Raw genomic sequence first — 19,188 nt, 5'->3', positions numbered from 1 at the left:
TTATTATAAATTAATCAAGAAAGAAAGGGGTGTAAATCTCCAAGGGCCTGCAAATGGTTTTTATTTGGGGTCTTATTGAAAATATATTTTAAAAAACCATCCAGAGCCCTTGAGGACTTATCTCCCCCCTTTCCCTTGAGAAAGTTGAATAAGGCAAGAATGAAATAGGGTGGGAGGAAATCATGTTGCTGTTCTTGGCAGACCATTTCCAGAGCCCTTGGAAACTTATCTCCCCTTTCCTCCTGAAGTTGGCAAGAATGAGATGTGGCAAAGAAGACAAGAATGACATGTGGTGTTATTGGCAAACACTGTTGCTGCTGTGTTGTAGACCATCTCCAGAGCCCTTGGGAGTTATCCGCCTTCTTTCTGGAAGAAGTTGGACAAGACAAGGATGGCATGTCTTGGTGGGTGGAAATAGTGTTGCGTTTTTATATACCATCCCCAGAGCCCTTGGGAGACTTCTCGCCCTCTTTTCCCCACCTTTTTTTCCCTTGAGGAAGTTGGCCAGAGGAAATCTGGCAAGACAAGATACGAATGAAAGGTGTTGGTTGGGAAGAACCGTGTTGCTGTGGCGAGCAGTCCACTCCAGAGCCCTTGGGGCCTTATCTTTCCCACCCCCTCCCCGCCCCCTTTCCCTCTTGGAGCAAGTTGGCTAAGGCAAGGCTGAAGTGTCTTCTCTTCTGAGGAGGGAAAGAAGTTGCCTTTTCTCCTTGGCTTCATCCACTCCTTCTCTCCTGAGGGTCCCTGCTGGGGCCGTTGGAGCCACCTTTCCCCCCCTTCAGGCTGGGGAGGCCACCTCTTCTTCTCCCCACACTTGGAGACACCAAGGGGGTTTTCCGCCTTTGCTGGTCCCCTGGGGTCCCCCAGAGAGAGAGAGAGAGCAGAGAGAGCGGCCAGGAGTAGAGCCTGCCTGCCAGCCCTGCTCCTCCCGCCGCCTTTCTTTGGGGCCAAGCAGCAGAAGGAAGGGGTGCAAAGCGGCGCCTGAGGCGAAGCGGTCCCCCTCTTCTTCTCCCTTCCTCTCTCTTGGAACTGCGGGGCCAAGAGACTGGAGGAGAAAGCACCTGCAGCTGAGGAGCCAAAAAGCTGGGGCAAGAAGCCAGCCTCCTCCTTCCCCCTCCTCCTCTCCTCCTCTCCCTTCCCTCCATCCCTCCAGTCTGAGGCGCAAAAGAGGCACTAGTCTGCTCGCCTGTCCAGGCTCCGCACTCGGCTTCCTTCAGGGCGCCTTCCTCGAGGGCTGCAGGGAAGAAGGGGAAGGAGGGGCGGGAGTAATGGAGGAGGGCTGGGCTGCCTGAACTAGGGCACCTTTCCCTCCAGCTCAGCATGCCATCCAGACTGGAGGAAATAACCCGGTTTACACCGCTTTCACTCTTTTTCAAGGCTATGGAATATAGGAGTTTTGAAGGCAGTGAAGAAGCCCAGTGTTTTTGTTTTGTTAATGTAAGCGCCCTGAGTCCCAACCCTGGGGAAGGGCGGCATCATCATCATCCTCCCCCCGCTCTTCCCTGGATGCAGACCCTCATCCTAAAGGACCCCAGACTGCCCCCCCCCTTGTCCTCTTACTTAATTCAAAGTTTGATAGTTGGAATTGATTGTTTAATAACATTGATTGTGTGTTAAGGCTGGAATTAACGGGATGTATTTTAACTGTCTCTTATGTTTTATCCGATGTTGTGAAATGATGACTTATGGTTTATTGTTTGTCGTTGTTGATCCCTGGCGGGGCTGCTGAGCTCCGGGGAGGTTGCCTGACAGAGAAGGGGTTCTTCTCCTCCGCCGCCCCTTTTTGCTTGGTCCCCTCGGGATCCTGGGTTGAGTGTCGCTGGGTGCATCGACCATATGGATCATATTCTTAAAGAGGGGACAGTCCCCCTCCTTCGCCCCATTCACCTCCAGTTCCTCGTTGCAAGAGGCAGAGAAAGCAAACTTCAGGCAAAGTAGGTGTGCGCTGTTGAAGCTTTGGGCTTCTCGCCTTGGAAAGCAAAAGTGGAGAGAAAGTTGCACCTGCCCTTCCAAACTCCTCCAGTCCTAGGCTTTCTTCCTTCCTGCAGAAGGGAGACAGAAGCCCAAGTCAGGAGGAGGAGGAGGGCGGGGGGAGAGAGAGAGAGCCAATTGGGGGGGGGGTATGGCCAAACTCTCAAATCTGCTAACGTTAAACCTGTAATATGGTTTGTGGTGTGGGGGTGCTTTGCCTTCTTTCTCCAAAGGTCCAGGCACTTTTGACTCAGGATCCTCTTTAGGTTGGGTGGGTGCAGTGGATGGTCTGAGTAGGGAATCGGAGGTGGGGGTGCCTGCCGTAGTCTTTTCGTTTGACACCCTGCAAAAGTCCCAGCAAGGTCTTCTTCACGCAAAACCCACCATTGAAGTGGTCACAAGAAGCATTAACATTCACCCGTTTACTTTGGAGTGCAGCAACAATGCATTTCCAATATGGCTTGACTTGTGCAATTGTGTGCGATAATCATTCATGCATACTTGCCATTTTCACTTTATTTTGCAGGATATTTTAAATGCACTTTGATCTCTCTTTAATACTGAAATTAGCCCCAGTGTGATAAACTCCACAACATTAAAGTTTTACAGTACTAGGATGGCCAAATAGACCTCACTGGAGTATTTGTGGAAGGTTATCCAACTATGGAAATGGATTTCCCTGGAGCTACAGTAGTCGGTAGGTGTGTCAAATTTATGTTGTGAAAGCACCATTAAAAAGGTAGGAAGTTGTTTCATGTAGAAACACTTGAGTTACATCATCTATTCAATAGTCACTCATTTTGGCTTTCAGGTACTTTTGGGCTTTGACTGTGGCAGTTCCTAATGGTTTTCATCTCTCAAGGATCCTGTCTCCTTGCATTGTTTATGTAACTGTATCTTAAGCCCATAGATGATCAAGGGAGACCTTTTGGGAGGAAATTGCTTTTATGGATTCAGTACAAATTGGTGTGCCTTTGCTCTTTCATGCTCAGTGTGTTTTCAAGAAAGAGCCATGTTGTTTTAAGTTAATAAACAGATGAGAAGATGTGCATGTTATATATAGTATTATAGAACATCGTTTCTGGCAGGATACCCTGCATTCATTCTGCTTTGTAGCAACCATTTCATTTAAGATTCTTTCTATCACAACCTCTTGCTTGCAGTAGCCCTTTGCTTGTGAGCTCTTTGATGTCTGGTATAAGTTCCCACTTGTGAAAATATGACTTGCTCTCTGATTGATGCTAACTTGACCTTGTAGATGAAAAAGCAAATAAATTCTTATTTCTATTTGGAATAAGTGTCAGTTTTGTGTGTACAATGTACACTATCTAGTGGCATATTTTTTTGTAATGTCTCACAGAAGATGTATTAAGAAGTGGTCTTTACATTATTTTTTTGAGAGACATCCTAATCTATATGTTTAAATGAAAATCAGTCCGAGCAAAGTATAAAAGGTAAGATTAAAGTTAGTTGCAAAACCGAAGTCAAGCTCTGTCATCAGCTTTCCTGTATTCTCTGGTGAGTCTTTGCTTTCCGTAGTGTGGTGTGTGTGCGCACACGTGTGCAGTGTTGCTATGCAGTCTCTATGTAGCAAACAACCTTGACTTTCCATTACTTGGATTTCCATTTCAGCCTCTTGATATCTCCACATACTCTAGTAGTTAAGTTCCATTGTGTAGCGCAGCAAAAACAATTCCTATGATCCAAGAAATGTTTTCATTTGCAGTAACTCTATACAATAGCTGTGTTTTATAGTTATTCATAGCTGTTGATTATAGTGGCTGATCCATTAGAGAAAAACTATTTTAGAAAAAAATTCAGTGTAATTTATTCATTCATTTTGATTAATCACGTTATGTCTCAACCTTTCTTCAAGGAGTCCAAGGCACATAACACTAATAGCTTGGTAGAAAGAGCTATCTGAAATACCGTATCTCCTTATATAAGCCAGGATGAGCTAAAAGATCTGCAGGGGAGGGTTTCCCTCAGTCCCACAATTTCTGCAAGTAGTGGGTTGGTGAGGACTTGGGAGCGAACTTTCTCTGTGGCTGCTCCCAGACTATGGAACTCCACATGAGGTCCAGTTGGACCCCTCCCTCCTGTCTTTCTGCTGACAGGTGAAGAAAATGTAATTCAATTTAAATTATGCAGTCCATAATGGTTGCTGTATGTATAGATACATACATACATAGATACATGTGTGTGTGGACATACAATCTTGTATTGAAACTGTTTTAAATATGTTTTAAGTGTTTTTAGTATTTTATCTGCTTTCAGTCATATTGTTGATTAATTCCTTTTTAACTTTTGTAAATCAATGTTTTAGTTGTCCCTTTTTAAAACTATTGTAAGCCGCCTTGGATCCCATTTGAAGAGAAAGGCGGGATATAAGTGCAATAAATAAATACTGTAAAGGAGCAACAGCAGGGTTTTAAAAATCAACATAGTCTTATACTGTACATGTCTATTCAGGGATTAGTCTCACTGGTTTATATCTTCTGTTGGTGAAAATGCCTCCTCAGAGTTCACAAGGTATTCACACTTGGTGTAGGAGGAAAGAGGTAGGCTGGGTTTTTTCCCCTCCTGATTCTACCTTTCCCTGCAGCCTTTTGGATCCCTGAAAACTAGCTTCACAGGATGGAGAAACTTGCTGGGAGATGGTAGGATGTTATGCAAAGGACTGCTGATAGAATTGTCTCCTTCTTTCTTCCCCCAGTGGATGATTCTGCTGAATTAAGTCCCTTCAGTGGATTGAAGCAACTCAGCTATTCATAGAGTACTAGGTTTGAAGTATAGCCTTCAGTGGGACTTACATGTATGTCTGCCACTGCAGCCTATAGATGCCTGAAATTAAATACTTAAGTGTCTAATTATATGGGATGGAAAAACAAATTTATCCAAGCATGCATGCTGTTTAAATTTCTTTGCTTTTGCAAAGTATCTCTTTACTTTACAGTATCTCTTTACTTAGGATGAGAACACACAATCTGATTCCATCTTGAAATAAAATATCCCCATTTGATATTTTTGTAGTGGTAATCTTAATTATAATTTTAAAAGTGATAACATTTTCACTTTTTAAAATTGTAAATGATTAAAAAATAATTAAAATGCAGAAAAATAAATGGGAAATATCCTCATTAAAGCAAGAAAACACAGAGTACAGGCATGCATCCATTAACAGAGGGCCCATACAGATAGGCCAAAATAAACTGCTTCAGGTCACTTTGGAGGTATTAAATGACACACACATCTTTGTGCTCCAGTCCTTAGGACTGGAGCGTGGCTTTGGTGTCACTTCTGGCCTCTTAGGATGCATGCATCTTTTAAAAGCATACCTCCAAAGTGACCCGAAGCAGCTTTCTTATGGCCTGTCTGTAAGGGCTCAGAGTTTCTGACAAAGAAGCTCCTTTTTACAAAGTCTTTTTCTGCCCGTCCAGCCCTTCTTTTCTTCTTCATCCTTTTCTTAGTTGAAAGTTTTGTAGCAGCAACAGCATTCAGAGGATAGTGAAAGAGGGCTGGAAAGACACAGACTTTTTGTGTTGGGTTGCAGCAACAAATATGTAGTTTTTTAAAAAATCCAATAAATTTTGATCTGAGAAAGACCATACTATGTTAGCTGATCCCACTGTAGCTGTGTGTGCCTGCCTACAGCAGGCAAGTTCATAGCTGCTGCAAAAATTCCATAGTAATCATGTCTGAACAGCAAAGCAGAGAGAAAAGAGAGAGCAGGTCAGCCTGGTTCACCACCGTGTTAAAAAAAAAAGCATAGATTTCCAAGTTTAGCCACCAAGATGGAAATCATAAATAGAAGCTGGTGAAAAAAATAATAATCCCTGGATGCACTTTGCAAGATTTCAAGTTATCTCTAGAAGATTCAAAATGTTTTTATTTACTTATACAAGGCTTACCTGACCTGGTTGTTTCTTTCAGATCTGCATCTTGCTAGTATTGAATAACAAAGTTTGCAGAAGCATGTTGAAGTGCTCTTCTTGTTAGTGGTGTACGAACCTATCTTTGTCCTTTCCTGGTTATTTCTGCCAAATGGTCAAATAAATAATGCCCAAGAACACACCTACTTTGTTAACTGAGGACTTTAACACATGGAGGAAATTGGGTGTTTAAACAGACATTAGCCTGTGAAAATCACTTAACCACGGTGAAGATTTTCACACACATCGCGAATAATAATAATAATAATAATAATAATAATAATAATAATAAACTTTTATTTATATCCGCCTATTCTGACTAGGACTGATTAGGATTATGTCTGTATACAAATGTATCACAGGACTTCATTACACGGGAAATCCCGTGAATGATTTGTTGCTTATTATTACCTGTTTATTGCCGGGATAAGTCCTCTCTAAGTGCGATGTCATGTGATAAAGTCCTGTGATAGATTGTGTAATAAAGTCCTGTGATACATCTGTATACACACATAACTCAACCAAGAAATCCTCTGACCAAGAAGCTGTATTGTGCAAAGTCTTTTTATGCCAAGCCAGCCACCCTTTTCTTTCTCACTTTTTGCCTTGCCCAAAGGGTGCTTTTTTAGCAGCATCAGCATTGGGAGAATGGTGCAAGGTTGCAGCAGCATGTCAACAGTAAACAATACAATAACACTTCATATGGGAAAGAATGGGATTCTTCTCCAGCTAATCCTACTGTTGGTGTGTGTAACTGTCCTACCCCAACAATGAAAATTGCAGCTGACTCCAGAATCCCTTACTGAGCTGCATGAATAGCAAAATAGATTTAAAAAGAGGGAAGCCCATAAGCCTATCTCACCAGCTCCATCCACTTTATTAATAAAGCATTGATATCTAGGTTTCCCTACCATGATGGAAATGATAATGTGAAAAGGTGCTAGGTACTACCATGGTACCTCTACTGTTTTTCCCCAAACTGAGGAAACACTCAACTGTAGGGCTGACCAAAAATCAAGAGAAGGCAAACAGCTGCACTGAAGAGCAATTAAGAAGCACCAGGGAGACAGCAGAAGCTCAGCACACAAAGGGGTGGAACAACCCAACAATCAAAACAGCACTGTAGCCATGGAAAGGGAGGTGTTAGGAAGCAGAAGTAGCCAGCCTATGAAAGGGGTGTTGGACTTGTCTGTGAACAATTGTGGAAGAAGGCCAAAGCAGAGACAGAAAAAACAAACCATTGGCCCCTCAGGAGGCATGCTTTGGCCCGGGGAAAGGAAAAAAACCTCAGACATGATGAGCCAGCTTACCCTGTAGCCACCACCTAAAGCTTGTTGGTCTGTCTGAATGCTGGAAGAGCTTATGCTTATTGCTAAGCACTAGAGCACATAAGGAACCAGTATGGTATAGTGATTTGAGTGTTAGACTATGAATCTGGTTCAGCCATCAAAGGCCCATTACAGACGGGCCATATAGTACGCGCAGAGCGCGTACTAGGGTTAGGAAGGGGCAGTGCTTCTGCACCCCATAACCCTAATGCGCGCTCTGCGCGCACAAAATGGAGGTGGCCATTTCACACGGTCGCCGCCATGACGACATCACGACCGCGCCGCCTCTATATGGGGCGGCGTGGACGTGATGTCATTGCTCTGCGCCAGGGCGCTTAGTGCGCCCTTAGCGTGGAGCAGGAAGGCGCTCCATTTCGGAGCTCCTTCCTGGTTTGCGCCGCTGGGCGCAGCCTTCACACGGCTGTGCCCAGCAATGCAAAGGAGAAAGGGGCCAAGCGGCCCCTTTCTCCTCCTCCCCGCCGCTGCGGGGTGTCCTTGGGGCTTGAAGCCCCAAGGACACCCCTTTTCAGGCTGCGGGGAAGCGGCCTTTTGCCGCTTCCCCGCAGCCTGGAAAGTGGCGGATCGGGGCCTCAGCGGCTGCTGTTCTGGCCACTGAGGCCCCGATACACCGGGGAAAGGGGCGGGTGCAGACCGCCCCAAACAGGCGGTCTGTAACCCACCAAACTCACTGGATGATCTTGGGCAAGTTACATGCTTTCAGCTTTGGGAGAAGGCAATAGCAAACCTCATCTGCATATATCTTGTCAAGAAAATCCTATGATAGATTTGCCTTAGGGTTGCCACAAGTTGCAAATGACTCGAAGGCACAGAACAAGAACAGAGTAAATAAACTGCTTTAATTCATCTTTTGGCTGGGCACCTCCCTGAGGGTTGTTGGAGTCAAAGGCTTATGATTGAGGAGGTACAAGGAGTCACAGATAAGAAAAGTAGAAGATTGTGAAAACAAAAAAATGTCTCTGACTGCATTTTGGAAGCAGTATTCAAGTGGTCTCTAGAAGATTCAAAATGTGTTCCTTTGTCTGTGTAAAGTTTACTTAACTTGATTGTTTCATTTCACCTATTCGTATTGTTAGTTGCCTCTGATAACAAATTTTCCATTAAAGAAGCCATGCCCAGGAACAGATCTACTTACTCATGTATAAGTCTAGAAATTTTAGTCAAAACAATTGACCCAAAAAACCTGAACTGACTTATCCACGGGTCAATGTAAGTTCTGTACTTTTAACTTATTTAAAAAGGAACCATCCCTTGGTGAAAGGCAAGAGCATAATCTGTCCTGAAAGCACTGGCCATCCTCTACTCTCTCATTCATCCAGCCTTTAGCATGAACACAGTTATGCTTGCTGGAATTTTGTACATTCTTTGGCATTGTTTTCCTTTGCTTCATCCTTTAGATCTTTTGTTACATGCACCTAGGTTTTACCCTTGACTTATCCACGGGTGATGTTACAGCACTGCATAATAGAAATCAAACACAATTCTCCAGGCTCAGAAAAACAAAATCCAGAAACAAGAATACCTTGCTGTTTTCTCTAAAAATCAACAATAATTTACAACCTAAGTGGGAGAATGCAAGGCAGTTTATCGTGATGCAAAGATGGTCACAGAATAGCAGAGAATAGTCATTTTATTTTGATGGTTCTTTCAATACTTAGAGATAGGCATTTATAGATCAATGCTTAATTTTTTAATAAAGAATCAAATTCCAGCTCAGTCTTAATTCTGTTTCCATATTAAGATCTTTTCCTACTATGTAGTTTGGGGCAGATATTGGTGGTTGCAATTTTTTTTTAATTAATGCATTTTTTTCCTGCTTTGGATGATATTCATCCCACCAAAGCAGTTTAATAAAATTACAAAGTCAAAACTCAAAAGTGGCTCATGTTATCAGCAAGTATTGCCCTTCTGTTTGCCGGTAACTATGGTGCTATCTGAACTATTTAATCCTTTCCTCAGAACAACTCTGCATGCTTGGCATAGGTAGGATATTTTTTTAGCTCCAGATCCATCCCCAAAATTGTCCCTTTATTGATCATCCAATGTTTGGGGCTAATGAAACTATTATTATTTTTATGTTCGTTTATATTCCACCTTCCTCCCAGTACAGGGACTCAAGGTGGCTAACAAATCTAAAACAGCCCAAGTTAAAACACTATAAAACATGCAATATACAAGTTTAAAAACAATTAAACTGTTCAAACAGTTAAAAACATTACATTATTAAAATTTAAAGTTTAAAACTCTTTAAAATGAAAATAAAACAGCATCCATGTCATGCAAATACCTGATGGCATAAAAACATCACTACCTGCCACCGGAAAGGCAGCAGGGATGGAGCCATCCTGACCTCCCTAGGGAGGGAGTTCCAGATCTTGGGAGCAGCCACTGAAAAAGCCCTCTCTCTTGTTCCTATCAAATGCACCTGAGAGGGTAGTGGGGAAGAAAGGCCTCTCCCGATGACCTCAATATTCTTAGGGGCTCTTACAAGGAGATATGGTCCTTCAAATACCTTGGACCCAAGTCGTATAGGACTTTATAGATCAAAACCAGAACTTTGAATTGTGTCCGGAAACGGACTGGCAGCCAATGATAAAACAAAGAGCCAGTGAAGGATTGGAATAGGGGGGATTCTGTAGACCTAAAGATTTTTTTTCATAGAAGTATGTCGATCCTTTAGATGTACAACATAAATTATCTAATCTCCAAAACTCATAGTTGGACCATTTTCAAACCTATAGCTTTATGAGGTATCTGACTCATGCCTCAAGAATGCCAAGATCAATTATACACGTCGAAGACTTGTGTTTAGCCAAGGTTTAGTCTCTAAAAGGTGTGGTACCACTAGCAATAGCAAGTATATTTCTATACTGTTTATCAGTGTACTTAATCACTCCACAATGTATAAGCTAATTGCCCCCAACAAGCTGGGTACTCATTTCAGCAACCTCAGGAGGATGCCAGGCTGAGTCGATCCTGAGCACCTGACTGGTATTGAGCTAAGCAACCTCGTGGTTTGTGAGTGAGTGGCTGCATGACAGGCATTTAACCACTGCGCCACCAGGTCCAACTTGACAGAACGGTTGAAAGGATGGTTGCAGTCAGAATGAAATCACATTCAGTGATACTGAATCCACAAAAAATGACATTACCACCCCTCAAATTCTTATATCCCCTCCCCCTGTAGCCCCTCAAAGTGTTGGGGAAATGTAGGACAAAATGTCAGACAAATTGTAGGACGTTCAAAAAATGGAAGATACAACCAACTAAAAGACAAAAACATTAATAAAAAACAATATAAATTCATGTTTCTCAGTCATGCTCAAAATGGAGGCCATGGGATGTAGCTTTGTGTGGTTTGTGTGTTGGACTAGGGCTCTGGATACCAGGGTTCGCTTCCCTGCCTATTGGGTGATCTCAAGCAAGTCACACTTTCTCAGCCTGCTCAGCAGAAAGCTATGGCAAACCACCTCTGAACAAATCTTGCCAAGCAAACTCCATGATAGGTTTGCTTTAGGGTCCCCATAAGGTGTTAAACAACTTGAAGGTACACAACAACAAATAATAACTGAGTACTGTACCTTTAAGTGCAGTGGAGGGTGCAGCATGGTGTAGTAGCTTGAGTATTGGACTAGGACAATGGGAGACCAGGGTTCAAATCTCAGCTTGGCCATGGAAACCTACTACTTCAATGGCTGAGGAGGTGGGTAAGTCTCTTGGGAAGGGGAGGGGAGGGGGACCCCAGAGGAGGCGCCTGTGGCAATGTGACCGGTGGGCAGCCCTGGACCAAGGCAGGAAGAAAGGAAAAAGAGGAAGGAGAGGAAAGGAGGAATGAAAGGGCTGCCCACCTGCCTTGTAGCCACAGGGGCCTCCTCTGGGGTCCTCCCTCCCCTCCCCAAGATACTTACCCTCCTCCTCAGCCATGGAAGGAGCGAGCAAGAAGAAAAGGGGAAAGGGAGACAGAAGAAGGAAAGGAAAAGAGAGAGAGAGAGAGAGGAGGGAAGTAAACAGAGGGGGAAAGGGCTGCTGCTCCACTCGCCTCATCCTCCGCTCCAGCCGCTCTCTCTCTTTCTTTGGCTTCCCAACTCCCTTGCCACTGCGCCAGCGCCCATTACAGTTTGCCGCCCCTAGGCTCGCCTATATGGGCAAGCCAGCCCTGATTTCAAATCCTGTAAATTTCCAAAATTAACACTGCTTTATCCCCTATTTGTTGAAGGGTCTGCAGCAGGGCAGGTTCTTTTATTCATATGTGGCTCCATTACACCTTGGTTGTATAATTTTGGATGGAGATTCTATTATTATTTCATTTGTATCCCGCCTTTCTCTTAGTAATGAGACTCAAGGCAGTTAATATATTTTAAAACAATACAGATTAAAAACTATACAAGAACTTCAACAAAATTATAAATTAGTTAAAGTCAGTTTAAAAACAATTTAAAAATTTATAAAGTTAAAAACATAAAAATTCACTAAAATACTGTATACAGAACAGAAAGCAGAATGACATAGCATTAAAAAACCCATTCCAGTTAGCTTCAAAAAGCCTGATGGCAAAAGAGTGTTTTAACTTGTCAATGAAAGGAAAGCAAGGATAGGAGGAAGTTAAAAAGTCTGGGAGCAGCCACTAGGAAGATCTTCTCTCTTGTTCCCACCAAATGATCCTAAGATGGTGGTGGGACACAAAGAATGGCCTCTCCAGAAGATCTTAGAGATGTCATGGGCTCATAAAGGGAGGTGTGATTCTTCATATACCCTAGATCCAAGCGATATAGGGCTGTATAGATCATCACTAGCATTAAGAATTGTGGCCAGAAAATTGTGACCTTTAGCCATGGAGCTGTTTCATTAAGGGAGCTGTTTTCCCTGTAGCTAACCTCTGGTAACAATCCTAAAAATCCTAGAATTTATATCTCAAATGATTAATCATTACATGAATCTGTACAGTTGTGTAGGGCATTACTTTTGGCATGTATCTTTACATGGTTAAATAACTAAGGCCCAGTACAGACAGCGCAAAAGCGCCGTGCTGGGGCCAAAACTAGGGTTGGGGAGCATCCATACGAAACATGTGACGATGGCGTCATGTGTGTGCTGCGTCCAAATGGACTGGCGCACACGTGACGCCATCACGCCACTACAGGGTGCTTAGGGAGCCCTATTTGCAGCGCCAGAAGGAGCTCTGAAACAGAGCTCCTTCCTGGGGAGCACCTCATTCCCGCAGCCACCAAACGGCTGCAGGAACAAAGCCAGCCCCTTTTCTTCCTGGCTGCGGCTCCCGGGCGGCTCCTGGGGTGTCCTGGGGCATGAAGCCCCAAGGATACCCCTTTTCAGGACCAGGGAGGAGTGGCATTTTGCCGCTCCTCCCTGGTCCCGAAAAGTACCGGATTGGGGCCTTTGGGCAGCCGCTGTCCAAGGGGCGGTCTGTATCCCGCCATGGATATAAAAAATCAATTTAACTCCTGTTATCTATAGTAAGGCTTGAAATCACTAAACACTCGAGAAAGTTGGATGAAATCTCTTTGTCAGGTTGTCTCAACAGGGTATGAACAGTAGCACTTACAGAAGAACTGCCTTGCCAAATTTTAGCACTGAAAGGACTAATCAATGCAGACAATTTTGTTAACAAGAGTTAGTTTGTTATGACATCAGAGCTAAGTATTTGCTTTGTCATTTGACTGGGATGAGAATTATACAGTGTGATCCTATGTATGTATACTGAAAAGTCTGAAAGCAATATGGCTAGGATCCCAAGAGTAGTTCCTTGCATGCATGGGAGCATGCTGTTAATTATGCTTTCGCCTTGTAGCTTTCCACAGCTAATGCGTGCTACCTTGGATGGCCCCAATTCTTTAGTCTGCTTCTAGATAAGTGAATTGGTTGGCTACTGTTTGGAAGGAGGTGAAAATCCATATCCATTCATGAAACACTGTATATCATGCAATGATTCCTAGCCCACACAAATTATTAGTCTTAATACTGTGGGGATAGTGAATCTACTCTTGATTTTATTGCTGTTCCTCTTACAGTTGTACCAGGTAGTACAGTAGGTCTGTCAGTCCAGAAACCTGAAAGGATAAAGTCCAGCACCTGAATGCTCTCCCATTCAAGTCAGAGCAAAGTACATTATGATCCCCATATCCATGGGACTAGTACCCGTGGTTTCACTTACCCATATCCAAAAAATATGTTTTCTCTAGGCATTTTCTCAGTCCTCTGGTGCTATTATTTGGTGTCCTGATGAAAGCTGACCATAGAATTGCACTGGAGCACCTAGATATGCCTAGAGAGGTATTCTTTCTAAGAATCTGTAGGTCCTTCAGCATGACTTTGTGCTCAGCTTCTGCCAGAAGACATTCATTTCAGTAGGGTCCATTATTATCCATGGTTTCACATTTTTAATGTAAGTCCAGGAATGTATTCCCCATGGATACAGAAGTCATACTGTAGATTTGCTGTGCCTACAGTGGTAGAACCATCGCCCTCCCCTGGTCTTTGGGTATGAATGAAGTATTTGAGAGGGTTTTTTAAAAATATATATACTGCAGTGATTTCAGGCTGTTCCTCTCTAATGCACAATTGTCTTTGTCAGGCAATTAAAGCCACTTGTCTTAGAGAAGTCTTGTACATAATGACAAACAGCATTTTCATAAATGATACTGAGAACAGCTTTTAGTCTAAACACATCATTTGTTAGTGTTGTTAATGTGAGATAGAATGTGGAAGGATGCCTTTTTCTAAAGTGACTGTACATTTCTAGCCTATATAAGCGTTATGTTTGAATTATAGATGTTGAAAGTTCATAAACCAACAGAAACTGTATTTGTCAAAGTGGAGAAAGACTTTATGGTGCAATACAGACTGCCGAAAAACGGTGGCCTGCCAGTGCCTGTTTTTCCACTGGTGGGAAGCCGCAGCCACCAAATCACGTGGCTTCCCGCCAGCGGAAAAAGAACCCTTGAAAAGCAGGTTCTTTGTATGGCGCGACGGCTGCGTAACAAGTGCGCCACTGGTGCACTCGTTACATAAGCGCAACGGCACTTACGTAACAATGGCAGTGCCCATGTATTCAGGGCGCTGCCATTGTTACGCCCTCGTCACGTGCTAGGGTTGAGGGGTGTGTGGGTGCGCTGCCCCGAGGCAACCCTAGCATGTGATGAGAGCGTCACGAAAGGCCCATCTGTTCTGGGCCTATATTGCCTGGGAAAATGCAATTTTCAGTTATACAGTGAGTTCAGAAAATCTCACTGTGGTACATGTGTCAGGGATCAGTAAAAGAGTTGGTAGACAAGGGTTGATGGAACAGGCTACACACAGGAAAACATATGGAGCAGAGACTGAGAAAGATTCTCTCATTCATTTGCTGGGTACGTAGGTAGTGGGTGAAGGATTGTGGATAAATGAATTTACAAGCCAGCACCATGGTTGCAGATGGCTAGGGATATGGTGGCTTAGTGGTTAAGACACCAATTCTGACAATCAGAAGGTTGGCAGTTCGAGGCCCTGCATGAAGGGGTTAGCTCCTGTCACTGGCCCCAGCTTCTGCAACCTAGCAGTTTGAAAGCATGCAAATGCAAGTAGATACAGTAGGTACCACTTTTGTGGGAAGGTAACAGTGTTCAGTGTGATCATGTTGGCCACATGACCACTGGAGTAGTCCTTGGACAATGCTGGCTCTTCAGCTTTGTAACAGAGATGAGCACTACCCCCTACAGTCAGTTACAACTAGACATTCATGTCAAGGGACTACCTTTGCCTTGGCTGCAGGCCTGTTTTTATTTTGAAGTGCATTTATGTTGCGCTATCATAACACAAGTCCCATGAAAGGTGGTATGGTATGGGTCAAGACATTTTTGGGGAAATGTTCCAAGTGTATTGATTGTTTTGTTTTTAAAAAACCATTTCGTAATATTGTCGAGATATGAGTTGCCATATTTGCGAGATTTCTACTTTTGCCAAGTAGAGAGCAATAGGCAGGTGCTCTTTCTAAAGAATAAGCATGTTATTTATTAGTTTATTTTTGAAGCATTTTGTGTTTTTTATGTATAGATCTCTGACTGAAATAAAAATGGTGGTTTAAAGCCTCAGGTGGAATTGCTGACTGTTTGTCAGGAAGGGCCTGACTGCCTTCCTCCTCTAGAAAGTGACATAAAACAGGAGATTCTTCAACAGCCTTATCTTGTTGTTCATTTGCACATTTTAATTAGCAAATAAACTAATAAACAGATAAATAAATGCAGTCTTGAAACTGTCCATTGTATACTATTAACAGTGCAGGCCATGGACATCTACTCAGAAGTAAGTCCCATTGAAATCAATAGGATTTCTTCTCATGAAGCTGAGTACAGAATTGTAACTGAAGATAATAGCCCAATCCTTTGGACACTTGTTTGGATATGAGCTAAACTCAACACAGAGGCATTGATTTCTATGTAAATTTAGGTCAGATTCCACTGTATCGTGAGCAAGCAAACAGCATTGCTTAGTGAGTGTAAAGTAGACAAGACAATTTCTTACTGAAATCTTGAAGGCAGATTAAAAATAAATAAAATAAAAAAAAAGGGATAAAGTGTTTTTAATTGTCATATTTTATATTTTACTGTTGTTAACCGCCCGGATTGGTTTGCCAGAGGGCGGTATACAAATAAATATTATTATTATTATTATTATAAAAGGGTTAGTTCTCCTCTCCCTCAAAAGTCATCTACTGATTTGTATTTGAGTCCATGACCTTCCAAGGCAATATGTTCCACTATTCAACAGTTCTTACAGTGAAAAAGATTTTCCTAATGATTAAATGGAATCTCTTTTCTTACCATTTGAAACAAGTTTGCTCTATCTTCTACATGGCATCCTTTGAGTATGCAAAGGGATATTGCTCCTGATGAAGTAGACTAGTCTATGAAAGCTTATGCTAGAGATTTTTTTCTCTAGTTAGTCTTCCACCTAGATGTCATACCTTACATTTATCCAAGTCCCTGTTGAAATTAATTTTGTTAGTTTTGGCCCAGCTCTCCTATCTGCCAAGGTAATCACAGAATTCTCTTCCTGTCCTTTGGAGTATTACCAACCCCCCTAATTTGATGTCACCTTCGATAAGCATGCCTTGTATGCCATCATCTAAGCCATTTATATAAATGTTTAACAACAATGGGCCCAGGACAGAACAGAATTCTGAAACACCCCACTAGGAGTTTATTGCATTACAAAAAATTCCAACTTACTCCTGCCATGTTCAAGTCTATTCTGGGATGCAGTTGGATATTATTGCATGCATAATGCCACCGATGCTGCTGCTCAAATGCAACCCACCTAAAACCCGCCTACAAGCCACATTCAGATGGCAAATTTGCAGTCAGGAGCTTCCCGACTTTGCAAATTGGCTATCGGTAGGTGGGTTTTAGGCAGGTTGCAGTCGGGCAGCAGCAGCACTGGCATTTTGCATGCGATAATACCTGAATGCATCACATAATAGACTTGAACAAGAGAGGGTAAGTAGGGTTTTTTGTGATGCAATAAATTACCTAGTCACTTCCCTTCAGGATGAAGAGCAGCCAGTGGCGAGTACTCTCAGGATTTGGCCTGCCAACAAATTAATGAGCCATCTAACTGTAACGTGTAACTGCAAATTTAAGAAAAAACAGGATAACCTAACATCTGTTAGAGTGGAAGTCAAGTAATTATGGACTGTTATAAATATTCTCTAAATAGAGTATTAAGCTGATAATGATTAGCAAAATTGTCCGTTTGTTGTGTTTTTTTTTAAATAAAAATATGTGTAAAAAATTAAACACAACTTTTGGGAAGCATAGGATAGTTCAGTAGTGGATTCGTATCTGAACCCACACTCTTAAGATAAATCTGCATATTTTGCTGCATATGTCTCAGGAGGAGATGTCCTAGTATTATGAGAACTAGCTGACTGTAGGTATGAAACCTTGTTAGGCTTCCTCTCCAGTAGCATATATTATGCTTGCATTTGAGTAAAAGACTAAATGAACAGATGATATCCTATGTTTCAGCTAAAAAGTTTCTATCTGCTGTGTTTGTGTGACTGTCTTTTGAAAAGAAATACTTTTGCATTTCTTTTAAGTTAAACTCGCTCTAAGAACAATAGTATAGCATATCTCTCGGGATATGCTGGATGTATTAATAGTTCAGGGCTCTTCAAAGTTTTTACATATAAATTGTCACATACAGTTACATTTAGTTTACATTTCTGAAGTTTTCTCCACAACTGTGCCATCTAGAGACTTAATTATTTCTAAGGAGAGCTCAGATGGTGAAGAACAAGGCAATTGCTTCAGAGAAGTGCTGATACACTATACTGCCACGTACAGGCTGTTTCCAAACCCTTGTTGTACAGAGAGCAAAGAACAAGAAATACATATTGGAGGCAGTACAATGAGACTGAACAGATGGCCTTGGGGAGGCAATTTAGACTCTGGAGGGAATCGTCTCATCAGAGTGTTATCTATACTGGGATTGCAGAGCTGTGCCCAATAGTCTAGCCTAGTAATGGGGTCATTTATTGGGCAAGTTAGCATACGTAGCAATCCTGGAATCCAGTGGAAATATTAATGCAATCTATAAACCTATTTCTCCATTAAGTTAAATTTATTTATTTATTTATTTATTTATTTATTTATTGTTATAATGATAGCCCACAGGTTATGGTAGTATACTGAGCCAGATGAGTCATTGTTCAGTTTATAATGTTAATTCTTATATTCTTTGGAGCAGTCACCCCACACCTAGTACCCTCCAGATATGTTGAAATACAGCGCCCATAATCAAACTGATCTAGTGCAGTCCAACACATCTTGGGGCCACTAGGGTATGAGAGGTTGCCCTAGGAACTGCAGCACCTTTTGTGATGATAAGACAGTAAGACTCCTTGGGTTGTTCATCAAAGTTCTTAACTGAAAATGTCACAAAGTGAAGGGGTGGTATGGTTCTGCATTGAGCCGATTACTTAGTTAATAAGGTCATAAATTTGGAGTGATGTTACATAGACCTTTCCCTGTTGAGGATTTTTGTGTAATAGCAATCAAGATGATTGCCTTTCTGATTACTTCAAATATTTCTTTATCATAGGTAGACCTTATGAGGAGATACACTAATTAGCCAGAGTACAATAGGGGAGGGAGCCAAGAAAAATGAGGTATATACATTACGAATCTATAGTACTATGCAGTAGGAATATTATTCTAGTATTGCCTGAAGGTTATTTATATTTTTAATCATACTGAAGACTTGAGTTTTCCCCTCGTTCAAGGTAGGTTGCATCTTGTTGTTCAGCTGTCCAGGTAATTCCAGTAGATTTACAGAATATTTTGCAGAAGGATATAAGGTTGTACCCCATACCTACCACCTTGCCCTACTTCAATAAATAAATGAATGAGAGTGTTGACATTGATTCCTATGGCACCTAGAGTAGTTAATGGGAGGGTATCTGTAGATCTCTTCCATTAGTGACCTGGCACTGCTGTGGCCTCTAGTGGGAAAGAAGAGCAGCTGGACTTAATCCCCTTGCCAACTGCCATCCCCTTTTCCTTGTGTGTGTTTAGAGGGTAAACTTGAGAACAGTCAAAGTATCAATTGTAAACTGCTTTTATAAAGTGCCATGTATACTGACAACATGTGAATAATAATAATAATAATGTCAATAACTACTTTGTTGTTGTTGTTGTTGTTGTTGTTGTGTGTCTTCAAGTCACTTCTAATTTATGGCAACCCTAAGGTAATCTCCGCAAGATTTGTTCAAAGGAGGTTTGCCATTGCCTTTTCCTAAGGCTGAGAGCATGTGGCTTGCCCAGTGCATTTCATGGCCAATCAGGGAATCGAACCCTGATCTCCAGAGTTGTACTCCAACACTCAAACCACTGGTTCTCCACTACTACTACCACCACTGCTGCTACTTATTAATTCTTTCTTAATAT

General features: G+C 42.3%; 1 protein-coding gene across 1 annotated transcript in view; it reads left to right on the top strand.

Annotated features, from left to right (window-relative positions):
* The first annotated feature begins 1,163 nt into the window (after positions 1–1,163).
* Positions 1,164–19,188, top strand: part of KCNG2 (potassium voltage-gated channel modifier subfamily G member 2) — a 93,573-nt gene continuing 75,548 nt past the window's right edge. Inside the window, exon 1 of the mRNA XM_042461429.1 lies at positions 1,164–1,264. The gene's annotated coding sequence lies outside the window, so the exon portion shown is untranslated. The remainder of the gene's footprint in view (positions 1,265–19,188) is intronic.

The sequence above is a fragment of the Sceloporus undulatus genome, chromosome 4, assembly GCF_019175285.1.
Source record: "Sceloporus undulatus isolate JIND9_A2432 ecotype Alabama chromosome 4, SceUnd_v1.1, whole genome shotgun sequence".
Lineage (NCBI taxonomy): Eukaryota > Metazoa > Chordata > Lepidosauria > Squamata > Phrynosomatidae > Sceloporus > Sceloporus undulatus.
Note: the sequence above shows the minus strand (reverse complement) of the source record. Positions and strands in the feature narration are given on the sequence as shown.